Source organism: Geotrypetes seraphini, chromosome 1 (assembly GCF_902459505.1).
Source record: "Geotrypetes seraphini chromosome 1, aGeoSer1.1, whole genome shotgun sequence".
Classification (NCBI taxonomy): domain Eukaryota; kingdom Metazoa; phylum Chordata; class Amphibia; order Gymnophiona; family Dermophiidae; genus Geotrypetes; species Geotrypetes seraphini.
In genome coordinates, this window is record NC_047084.1 from 470,090,212 (window position 1) to 470,102,242 (window position 12,031).

Genomic DNA, 12,031 nt, shown 5'->3' on the forward strand with positions numbered 1-12,031 from the left:
TCCTGCGCTGAGATTTACTAAGCTCACCGATCTTGTCCCGACCAGTTTGCGAGCATTCCCCAACCCCGACCTGATTCGCTAACCTTAAGGCCGATCAATCTCTCACCCGATCCGATCCATGCAAATGAGGGGAAATGGCATGCATAAGTAGGAAGGCAGCGATTCACTAAACAGAAGGAACACTGATTGGACTTGCCGAACCAAAATGAAGCGACTGCTGAGGACCAGTTGCTTACTGTCCCTGCCAACTCTCCTGCTCTCTGCTGCCCTGAAATCCCAGTCCCTGCCGACTCTCCTCTCTGCCGCCCTGAAATTCCAGTTTGTCCCTGCCAACTCTCTTGCTCTCTGCTGCCCTGAAATCCCAGTAAATCCCCATATATTCTGCAAAAAGCGCAGTGTAGTGCGAGCCCGTGGTTTTAACCCGCAGGCTAAAAGCGTGTTATGTTCCACAATCTGGCTGCAAACGTGTTCTGTTCCATATAATCTGGCTGCACCTAGGCCAAATTTAAATGATTACTTATTAATGTTCACTCGTAGGGTCAGCTAAACTACAGACACCACTCCTCCTTTGACCTCGCTTGTGCTAAGAGCTAGCGCATGCGCAAATCATAACTACAACCAACAAGGATGATCTGCGCCTGTGTCTCGATCGCTCTACAGCGATCCATGAGACTGCAGGGCATGCGTCCGATCACATCAATTGCATGCTGAAGCTGTTGTGAATCAGTCACTTGGCAAGATTCAGCCACGGATCGCCCAACAACAGTGAGTTTAGTGAATCTAGGCCTAAGTGCGGTGATTGAACCCTGGGATTGTGATCCTTTGGCCTACCGGAGTAAGTCTAGCACCAGCCTGCGCCCAGCTCATAGACTTTAAGACCGTTCTAAATAAATTCTTTCTGTAAGCCCTGTTCGCGGGTGCCTGACCCAATGAGCTAGCCAGAGCCCATGAACTGTGAGTGGGCGAGACCAGGGTTACATATACATAGTAAGATATTTATGTCTGTCCCTGTATGCCTTATGAGAAAGACCACTGAACATTTTAGTAGCTTTCCTCTGGAGCAACTCCATCCTGTTTATATCTTTTTGAAGGTACGGTATCTAGAATTGTCCTACTACTACTATTTATTATTTCTAAAGCGCTGAAAGGCGTGCTCAGCGCTGTACATTTTAGCATACAATAGGCGGTCCCTGCTCAGAAGAGCTTAAGATCTAATTTAGACAGGACATTTTGAAGTTGGAGAGATTATGGTAGAGGAAATGATACAGTAGGTATAGGTATCTGACAGCCGTGAATGGGAGTTAGGAGTTGAAAACCGATTTTAAAAAGTGGGCTTTTAGCTTGAAGGGAGCACGACGTATTGATTCAGGCAGCCTGTTCTAGGCATACGGCGCCGCAAGAAAGAAGGGACAGAGTCTGGAGTTGGCAATGGAAGAGAAGGGTATAGATAAGAGGGGCTTGCCTGACAAACGGAGATCACGGGGAAGAGCATAGGGGCAGATAAGTGAAGAGAGATATGGGGGGGGGGGAAGTTTCAGAGCGAACGCACTTGTAAGTCAGCAAGAGTAGTTTAAACTGTATTCGGAGATGGATGGGGAGCCAATGAAGCGACTTGAGGAGAGGGGTAAAGTGAGAATAGCAGCTCTCATGGAATATGAGTTGCGCAGCAGCATTTTGAACGGATTGAAGAGGCGAGGGGTGGGCACGTGGGAGGCCCGAGAGAAGTACGTTGCAGTAGTCTAAGCGTGAGGTGACGAGAGCATGGACAAGGGTTTAGGTCATGTGTTCAGAGAGAAGAGGACGGATTTTGGTAATATTATAGAGGAGGATGCGACAGGATTTGGCAGTCTGTTGGATCTGAGCAGAGAAGGAGAGAGAGGAGACAAAGATCACCCCAAGATTGTGAGCCGATGAGATAAGGATGAGGATAGCATTATCCACCAAAATAGAGAACGGAGGGAGGGGGGGGAGGAGTTTAGACAGAAAGATAAGGAGTTCAGTTTTAGCCATATTCAGTTTGAGATGGCGGTGAGACATCCAAGTGGCAATGTCAGATAGGCAGGCTGAAATTTGGGCCTAAACTCCCGTAGAGATATCCGGCGTGGAAAGGTAGATCTGGGAGTCATCAGCATGGAGGTGATATTGAAAACCATGAGAGGAGATCAGTGTACCAAGAGAGCAGGTATATATGGAGAAGAGGAGAGGGCCCAGGACAGAGCCTTGGGGTTCGCCGATAGACAGCAGGATGGCGACAGGCAGCTGAGGAGGATCCACCGTAACACAAGCTGAAGGTACGATGAGAGAGATAGGAAGAAAACCAGGAGAGAGCAAAATCCTGGAATCCCAGCGAGGACAACATGTCAAGGAGGAGGCGGTGATCAACAGTGTCAAAGGCAGCAGACAGATCAAGAAGAATGAGGCCAGGAGCAGGTCATTAGAGACTTTAGCAAAGGCAGTTTCAATAGAGTGAAGAGGGCGAAAGCCCGATTGAAGTGGGTCAAGAATATTATGAGAGGAAAGGAAGTCCAGGCAAAGGTGGTGAACAGCGCATTCAAGTAGTTTGGATAGGAAGGGGAGAAGGGAGATAAGGCGGTAGTTGGAGGGGGACGTAGGCTTTTTAAGTAAGGGCATAACTACATCATGTTTGAAGACATCAGGAACCGTAGCAGTGGAGAGTGAAAGGTTGAGGATGTGACAGATTGGAGGTATCACAGCAGGAGCGATGGATCCGAGAAGGCAGGTAGGAATCAGATCAGAGGAACAGGTGGTGGATTTGGAGGAGGCGAGCAGTTTCCTCTTCCGTAATTTCAGAAAAGGAAGAAAGGGTTGTCGAACGGACGTCGGCAAAGCGGACAGTCAGAGGGGGCGGTGGGTGAGGCGACGTAGAGGAGAATTCAAGGTGGATCTTGTGAATCTTGTCGTGGAAGAACTCTGCCATCGTCTGTGAAGAGAGCAAAGAGGGGATAGGAGGCTGGGGCACTTTGAGTAGAGAGTCGAACATGGCAATGAGACGGCAAGGGTTATCACTAAGAGAGTTGGTTAAATGGATGTAATAGTCCTGTTTGGCAAGCGAGAGGGTAGATTGGAAGGATGTCAGAATGAATTTGACATGAACGAAGTCAGCTAGCGTTCAGGATTTAAGCCAAAGATGTTCAGCAGCTTAAGCACAGGAGCACAGGTAATGGATTTGGGGAGTCAACCAGGACTGGGATTTGGCACGTTGTACAGGATGGGAAACGGAAGGGGCAAGAGTATCAATAGAAGATGAGAGAATGGAGTTATAGGAAAGGACACCTTCATCGGTAGACTTCTTTGACATAGTAGTAGAAAGGAGAGATGAGACAGCTGTAGAGAGAGTGTCAGGGTAAATACCTTGAATGTTCACTGTCAGACCATAATCTTTTGACAATCGTGAGGGCCAGGTGTTGAGGAATGACTATGAGGGTACCCGCTGTGCTTGCATTTGAAGTATCAGTGTATCCACCCCCCTTTCAGGACAGACTGGCCCAAAATAGTGCATGCCCAAGTCTGTTCCTGAGAAGTGTACTGGGGTGTAAGGGTGTCCAGAAAAGGAATGATGGTGTACAGAGGAGCCGAAGGAGGGGGCAGAGGCTGGCAGCTCAGGCTGTGTGGTCAGCAAGGGCATTGCCACGTGAGACGAGATCAGTGACACGATGGTGGGCTCGACAGTGCTTAACTGCAATATGGGAGGGCAATTTGATGGCCTCGAGGAGGTCAAGAATGAGGGGAGCATGATGGATCAGGCAGCCAGAGGCTGTAATGAAATCTCAATGTTTCCAGATGGCCCTATGGGAATGCAAGGTAAAGAAAGCATATTTGGAGTCAGTTTAGATGTTGCAAGACTAAAGAGGCAGAATATCTCAGGGCAGAAGTGAGGGCATACAGCTCAGCTGCTTGGGCGGAAGGGCCAGAGGGCAGGGGCCTGAGTCAGAAGTTTTTGAGGGCATCATACAGAGGGCGGACAATAGTAGAGAAATCAGGGATCCAGATACGACAGTATCCGACAATACCAAGGAAGGTGCGCAGGGCTTTGCGATTGTCAGGAACAGGGAAACTACAGACAGCCTGGACCCGGGTGTAGGAAGGGACCTGGTACCCTGAGAAATGTGAAAGCCAAGGTAGGTGACACGAGGAAGGCATACTTGGAATCAGTGTAAATATGGCCACAGGAAAATTTAAAAGGCAGACCCACTATCTGTATCAGGTTCCTACCCCAAAGAGCTGACTTGTAAATATTAAGTAAAATTCAGCTCTGGGTCCACCCACTTAGCAGGGTAGTCTGACACAAGCGCTCTCTAAAGCAGCAGTCCCTTCACTATCATCTGACTGGCAAAAATATTTACTTCCATACAAAAGCAGTCCTAAAAATTACATTCTTATACCTAAAAGTTACATTCTTATACTAAGCTTACATTCTTATATATAAGCTTACATGATTTATAAAAAGAAATACAAAACAAAGATTGGAATATACAGTAAAACTTTGGGTTGCAAATAACTTGGTTTGCAAGTGCTCTACAAGACAAGCAAAACATTTGATTAAATTTTAACTTGCTATATCAGCAACGTCTTGCAATACAAGTACATACAGGCGTGCAATACAAGTACATACAGTATACAACGTATAGTACATACAGGCGTGCAATACAAGTACATACAGTATACAACGTCTTGCAATACAAGTACATACAGTATACAAGCATCACATTATCGCAACTGAGCCAGTGATTCCTCTCTATATGACGCTGCAGGAGTGCAGTAACTGTTCCAAATGAGCAAGGGCTTGCAATACAAGTATGTATATTTTTGTACACGAGTGCCCTGGACTACAAACATGCTTCTGGAACAAATTATGCTCGCCAACCAAGGTCTTACTGTACTCACAATTTTAAACTTTTTTTTTTTTACAATCAACATACATCTCAGTAGAGACTTACTCCCCCTCCCTACAGAATTTCACAGAGGAGAGAGAGTTACTTAAAGATCAAAGAGATCAAATTACAGATGTAGTACTTTTCAGAATTATTTCCTTAGGTTTAAAAGAGAGGCAGTCCTTAAATTTGGACAAGGAACTTCTTTTTAGCATGGAATATAAATTCCAGAAATCATAGTTTTTGGTTACATTCATTTCTGAATATACATAAACATTTTATAACATAGCCAAAAACTTTAAATCTAAACCTACTTATCTGTTTCAGGAGAAACTGCATTTGAAATGCTGAAAACTTCATGGCCCTTATCAGTACAACTGACAGTTTCAAATTACACTGATACATTTGGACAGACAGAACTCATAAGGAACCCGGAATACTGAAAGACTTGGGAATCAGATGAAGGGAAGAAATTGGCAAGGTCTGAAGCAAGAACATAAGAACATAAGCAGTGCCTCCGCCGGGTCAGACCATAGGTCCATCCTGCCCAGCAGTCCCCTCCCGCGGTGGCCCAAACAGGTCACGACCTGTCTGAATCTCCAGAAAGGGCCCCCTTGCCACCTTGGTTTCTCATTGAAGTCCATCAAAGTCCTAACCCTCCGGTCTTGCACATGCACGACCTAGTTGGCTTTCTATAATTATTACCTGGTTAGCTTTCTATACTTGTGTTACATCCCAGCACCTCTCTCAGTATCCCACGATCCCTTTATCCCTCAGGAATCCGTCCAATCCCTGTTTGAATCCCTGTACCGTACTCTGCCTGATCACTTCCTCCAGTAGCACATTCCAAGTGTCCACGACCCTTTGGGTGAAGAAAAACTTCCTTGCATTTGTTTTGAACCTATCTCCCTTCAGTTTCTCCGAATACCCCCTCGTACTTGTTGTCCCCCTCAGTCTGAAGAATCTGTCCCTATCCACCCTCTCTATGCCCCTCATGATCTTGAAGGTCTCTATAATGTCTCCCCTGAGCCTCATTTTTTCCAGAGAGAAGAGCCCCAACCTATCCAACCTCTCGGCGTGCTGAATAGAGGGGCTATTTTTTAAAGCCCTGGGGTAGACGGGTCCAGGTTACTTGGGAGGTTTGTCCAGTGGAATGGTTTTCCCATTGGAATGCAAAATTGGCTGACTGGAAGAGGAACCGACAGCAAAAGAATGCATAAAAACCTGACAGGTTATGTCCTCTTCCAGGGAGCCAGAGGGGGCCATCCCACACCAAACGTCAGACATTCTAACTGGCACAGATGAATAAGGGTTGATTTGTTAAGTGTAGTCCCATAATCAGAGCCAAATCCCTTTTTAAAATTAGCTAACATTGTATCAAGAAGTCCCCATAGGTAGACTGACATCCCCCCATTGTGCAATGGAGGACAAAAACACTTCCCTGTATTCTTGGCCCTGCCCGTCTCCAGACTAGGGAAACGCAGTACTAACAGGTCCGCACTCGCTTCGTCCTCAAGGACATCTCAGACACTCTCAAACACACAAAACACAACAGACTTCAGTTTAGTTACTCAATCAGAAAATAACAGTTCCTAGAATCCCTCCCCATGACTTCAACGACTGATCAAGTGGCTTACTAGGCAGGAGAAAAGAGACAGGATAGGAATGATCAATTCCTACTTACCAGATGGTAGCCACTCCAGGACAGAATTAAACTCATACAGATTCTTGTACTTTAAACTAAGATTGGATAAGTCAGTTGAAGTGGTCGAATGTCCTGAGGTCTGCCAACCCCCCAAAAGGAAGGCAGCCGGCTAAGCAGACACTTCAGCCGTGGGACCAGAAACAAGTGATCAATCGAGTAACCAGTGGTCAAGAGACCTTCAAGTCCCTGTTCGGAAGCTAAATGAAAGGTCACTTGGACACACAAAGTCATAGGCTTAAAGAAAGTACAAGAGGTTTATTTACAGCATGCTGGACTCTAGTGCAGTGAACAGCCTGCTTACTAGAGTGTTAGAATCAGGAAATGCACGGACTTTTATGCCTTTTTCACTAAACATATGCAAACTAATACATGCAAAAACTACAACTTCTCATTTGTTACTTCTATAACTTTTCTACAATAATTATTGGTCCTAAGCCAGCACTTATGATAGGTTCAGGGCTACAGCTTATAGTCCTATAGGAAACTAGCTCATTTCTTTGCTTATCTAAATCTTACAGTTCTAAATGTTACATGTACAGGAGGGTAGGGTACATCATGGCTCAAACTCTTATCTATTTAGCTTACAATGTGGTAAGGTAGGGACATACATTTTAGGCAGATGAGGTCAGTAGATTATACACTGTTTTCAGCTATGTAGGCCAGAGCAATATCTTAAACAACAGTTAACCATTTCATGACCCTACAGTTGCTCACAAGAGAAAGATAGGAGATTTGCAGTGCAGCAGATATATAGACATGAGATATGGTTCATGGACTCTGCAAATAGTCTGGCTATACCCAAAGAACCACAGTGATAGGGCGACTCAGTAGTGTTCATGGCTTCAGAAAAAGAAGGATGGATTGAGACATGAGAGGTTTAATTCCAAAGCTTTGGATGGAAGTAAAACCCTGAGATCTATCTGTTCCCTTAGTTTTAGGTCATCCTTAGACCAACAGGAGACCCAAAGGTTGCACCTTGCTCAGCTTCTAGCAGACTACTTGGGGTATTCATTACATAGTATGGTTTCTAGTAATTTTTATTCTTTATGTAGCATTTTTCTTCTGTGTGTATGTCACTGAATTTAAATTTTCTAGGTATTATTCTATAGTCTTTTGGCCCTTTCTATGTTACAGTAGAGCTCAGTGGTTAGAGCTAAAGTCTCAGCACCCCGAGGTTGTGGGTTCAAACCTACACTGCTCCTTGTGACCCTGGGCAAGTCACTTAATTTCCTCCTCCGCCCCCCCCCCCCCCCCCCCCCCCCCCCCCCCCCCCTTTGCACCAGGTACATTACATAGATTGTGAGCCCACCAGGACGGACAGGGAAAAATGCTTGAGTGCCTGAATAAATTCATATAAACTGTTCTGAGCTCCCTGGGGAGAATAGAATAGAAAACTGAATAAATAAATAAAGGAAACTGAAGGCCTTGCTTAGGAATGAGTGCTGGCATTGTAAAATAACTCAGTGTTCTGATAGACGTTATCTGGTCCAGATGTTTACATCTCTTTAACCAATATGTCTGTTATTTAGATAGCAGTAGAGACAAAACATGATTTATGGTGAGTTGTACGGGGAAATGTTCTAGCTATAATCTTCATCTAGCCTTGCAGGAAGGGTAAGGGTTCTGTGGATGCAGAATATTTGTAGGAAATGCATGTGTGTTGGGGGCTCAGTGGGCAACAAAGAGTGATGCCTCATATAATAATCCTAGACCTCAACATGGGCTGCAGCCACTGCAGCTTGCACTGCAACTCTCATTGAAGTTGTTGGGCTGGTTAAAAGCTGTACAGTGTATTAACCAAACTCAGTGGATATGGAGCGACACATACACACTCTATTGTGCAGTATGTTGAAACTGCAACAGGCTGGACTATGGCTAGTCTCTAAGAACATGGCTGCTGATACCCTCTGTGCACCCACATAGATGCGCTGCAGACAGCAATAAACTATTATCCCTCAGTTGTTTAGGTTAACACAGGCCTAAGGCCTGAGGCTGTAAAGCCTATGAAAGTACAGATGAGGCACCTCAGGAACAGCCCCCCTACACAAACACACATGCAGCCCCCACCCCAGGCCCCCATCCCTGCCTCCCCTTATCAAAGAACACAGATTCCATTGTCTAATTCCATTCCTCACCTCTAATGGAATTTGTGTTTTGGATGGGCAGCAGGAGGGAATAGTGGTACATGTGAGCTGATGATGGAATCTGTGTCTTAGGTGGAAGAAGGTGCATAGATTCCATCATTAGCTCACATGTGCCACCATTCCCTACCTGTAAACTGTACAAATTCTCCAACAAACTCTTTGCACATTGCCCCTTCTCTGTCCCCTTCCCCCTCAATGTTACATCACATAAATTCCCCTCCCCCATGTTACATCACATATAGGCCTCTTCCCTCTCTCTCTCCCCCCCCCCATGTTACACCACATTATGGCCCCTTTCCTGTCCACCCCTCCCCCTCCAACTATGATGCCAACTATGGGATATGCAGCTGAAGAAGACTGGCCTTCTGGTTAGGTTGCTATCTGGAACCTGGATCTGCAATGAGTCCACCATGAGGTAGAGGCTGTGGTAGATGTGGAGCAAGTCCAGCAGAGTCACAGGGTCCATGGCAGTAGAACAATCCTGGGGAGAGAGGCAGAGGCCACAGAGGGCCCTAATGGGGTCCAGACCCCTTCCTCTGGCACCTGCCCTAGCCTTGGCCTTGGGACTGAGTGCCAGATGTGCCAGGAATGGTGCCTTGGCTAGTGGAGGTCTGGCTGGAGGAGGCTTGCAGGGTGAGCTGAGCTGTTGGATCCCCAGGGGAGTGACCCTGGGCAATGAGCTAGCCAAAAAGGTTTCCAAGGGTAGCCTGCATGGCCTTGTGAGCACACTAGATAGAGGCTTGCTCGCAACCAACGGAGGAAGCAGCTCATGTGTGACTGGCGCCTCCCTGGCGAGGACATCCATAGCTACCCTCAACTATGTTACCACTTCTTAAAGACCTGTGATCTCTGCGGTGAGCTGGAACCTGGGCGATGATGTTGCCAATATCCATCATTTGCACACAAGCATGATGTTACTGCATTGGGTCCGCGCATGTACGGATGCCACTTCCCAATGCAATTATGTCAGGAAGCTGTTCAAAACCTGACAAAGTGCTGGGTTTTGAAAAGCTGTCTGGATCCCCAGACATGTTCCCAAAAGGAAGACATGTCAGGGGAAATCCGGACGTCGTAACCCTAGGGAGGCGGAGGGGCTGCTTCAGATTTTCCAGTCTGCTGCTGCTCCACCACTTTTTCCCCTTCCTCCCTGGCAGAAGTTGGAGGCTCGGACACACGGTGATGATCTGCAAGAAAGAAAAAAAGGACTCATCAGTATGGGCAGACTTGTAAGGCAGCAGAGACGTGGTTGACATAGCTGCAGTCTGGCACAGGCACTGTTTCCTTTCTAGTTTCAGGTTTCAGGTTTATTCATAGCTTCATAGACCGCCTATTATCACAGCATCTAAGTTCTTTACAATAAAAATAAATTGTTGAAAAAAAAAGGTAGAGAGAAGGAGGAAGGGGGTTGAAGATAAGTTAATCAGATAAATACAATAATAACTAGGAAAGGGGGAAAGATTTTTTTTTTTTTTTTTAAAAAAGAGGGAAGTGGGATTATCTGCAGAGATTGCCTGGCTTCCCAACATGGGGTGGAAGAAGGTCTGATTAAAAGTATTTGTAAATAGTAAGGCTTATTAATCATCCCTCACTTAAAATTATTAACGTACGACAGCACTTCATCTTTTCCATTACAGCTCCTCAAACATGGACTTCCCTCCCTATTTACTTAAGAGAGGAGAAAAATTTGGATAAATTTAAGAGCAAACTTAAAAGCTTTCTCTTTATAGACGCATTTAATGACTAAAAGGACTTTCTAGGAGCTTCATTTTTATTGGCTTAACTTCTTTGAGATTCTTTCCCTTCCTATTGTTTTCAACCATAAGTGTCTTTTCTTCTATCAACCAAATTGTATTTCTGTCCCAAACCTTTCCTCATGTTTTATTATGTTTGTCATGTTAGTCTTCAATATGTTTTGTAAAGTTCAGTTATTTTGTTACTTTTGTTTGTTCCCCCTATTTTGTAATTTTTTTATTTATTTTTTTTTGGGGGGCGCCCGGACGCAAGTTACTGATTTGTTCATCGCTTAGGATTTTGAATAAGCGATTAATCAAATTTTATAATAAACTTGAAACTTGAATTTAAAAATTATTTGCAGGGATGCCTTATACGGGCTCATGTTAGCATCACAGGCCCTACAACCAAGCGTATATGTTGACATCTCTGAGGCCTGGGTTATCAGCATAGTTTGTATAAAGCCACAGACGGAGAAGGAGAAAGTATCCTACACGACAGGGACACCTCCCCAGGCAACATATTCATCATATCTATACATTGCACGCAAACATTTTTTCAGTCACTGCTCCATCGCTGCGGAATTCTGCACCTACTAATTTAAGAGAAGAAACGTCACTGATCCGGTTCAAGTCTAAATTAAAGGCATTTTTATTTAAAGATGCCTTCAACGTTTCACCATCCTTATCAGGACAACTTGCAATTTTAATAAGGTTTTAGTAGTGCTAAAAAATTTAAAACCTCTGCCGTTTGTTCTGACCTTAAGTTTCTTTTCAATTTCATATTGTAGTTGTTCCCCTTTTTTCCTACTGTATCCATAAGTTTGTATGTCCTAATTGTGGTACTTTATGTATATTTCATTGTAAAATAACCTGTTGATTAAAAAAAAAAAAACCCCAAAAGGAATTGACCCCAAAAAACTCTGTGGAGTGACGATGTTCCTAAATGGACTTTATTTGAAAGTATCAAAGTTCCAAAGGTACACTAAAATCATCCACATAAAATAATTCCATCCACATAAGAGCCTTAAAGGATCTAGTCCGCTAGGGATACAGGACCCAACACGGTCCGCGTTTCGACAAAAAGTCTTCTTCAGGGGTCCCTGGGGGTCCTATAAAGGTGAGTACGTGGGAAACAATTGTGTGGTGAGCCAGAAGTGAGATACTGCTTGCAAAAAATGTACACTACCTTGAAACCTTGTATAGGTGATTTATCAAATTTTTAATAAACTTGGAAACTTGGAAAAGAAATGTGTGCTACATGCCCTAGTAGTTAAGTTTAAGCATGCTAGTAACTTTAGGGGAGTTTAATTCTCTAATGAATATTCAATTGATACTTCTTGAACCCCATCAGTTCAACATTTATTTTCCCCTTCACTACTTATTTGTGACTTAGTCGCCTAAGGTTAGCTTAGTAGGAGTCCTACCATATTCCTAGTGTGATAACAGGAAATGTTTGTATGGCTATATGTTACATTTTCTTACCTGTACATCCTTGAGAAGTGTCTATGCCTCCTATACCAGCTGGTGACTTTATTTTTCTGTGCTTTTAACTGTTTC

The 12,031-nt window shown here is 44.6% G+C and overlaps 1 pseudogene; it reads right to left on the minus strand.

The window, feature by feature from the left end:
• Nucleotides 1-1,563: 1,563 nt before the first annotated feature.
• On the minus strand, nt 1,564-9,546 carry LOC117368800 (annotated as a pseudogene).
• Between the last annotated feature and the right edge of the window lie 2,485 nt (nt 9,547-12,031).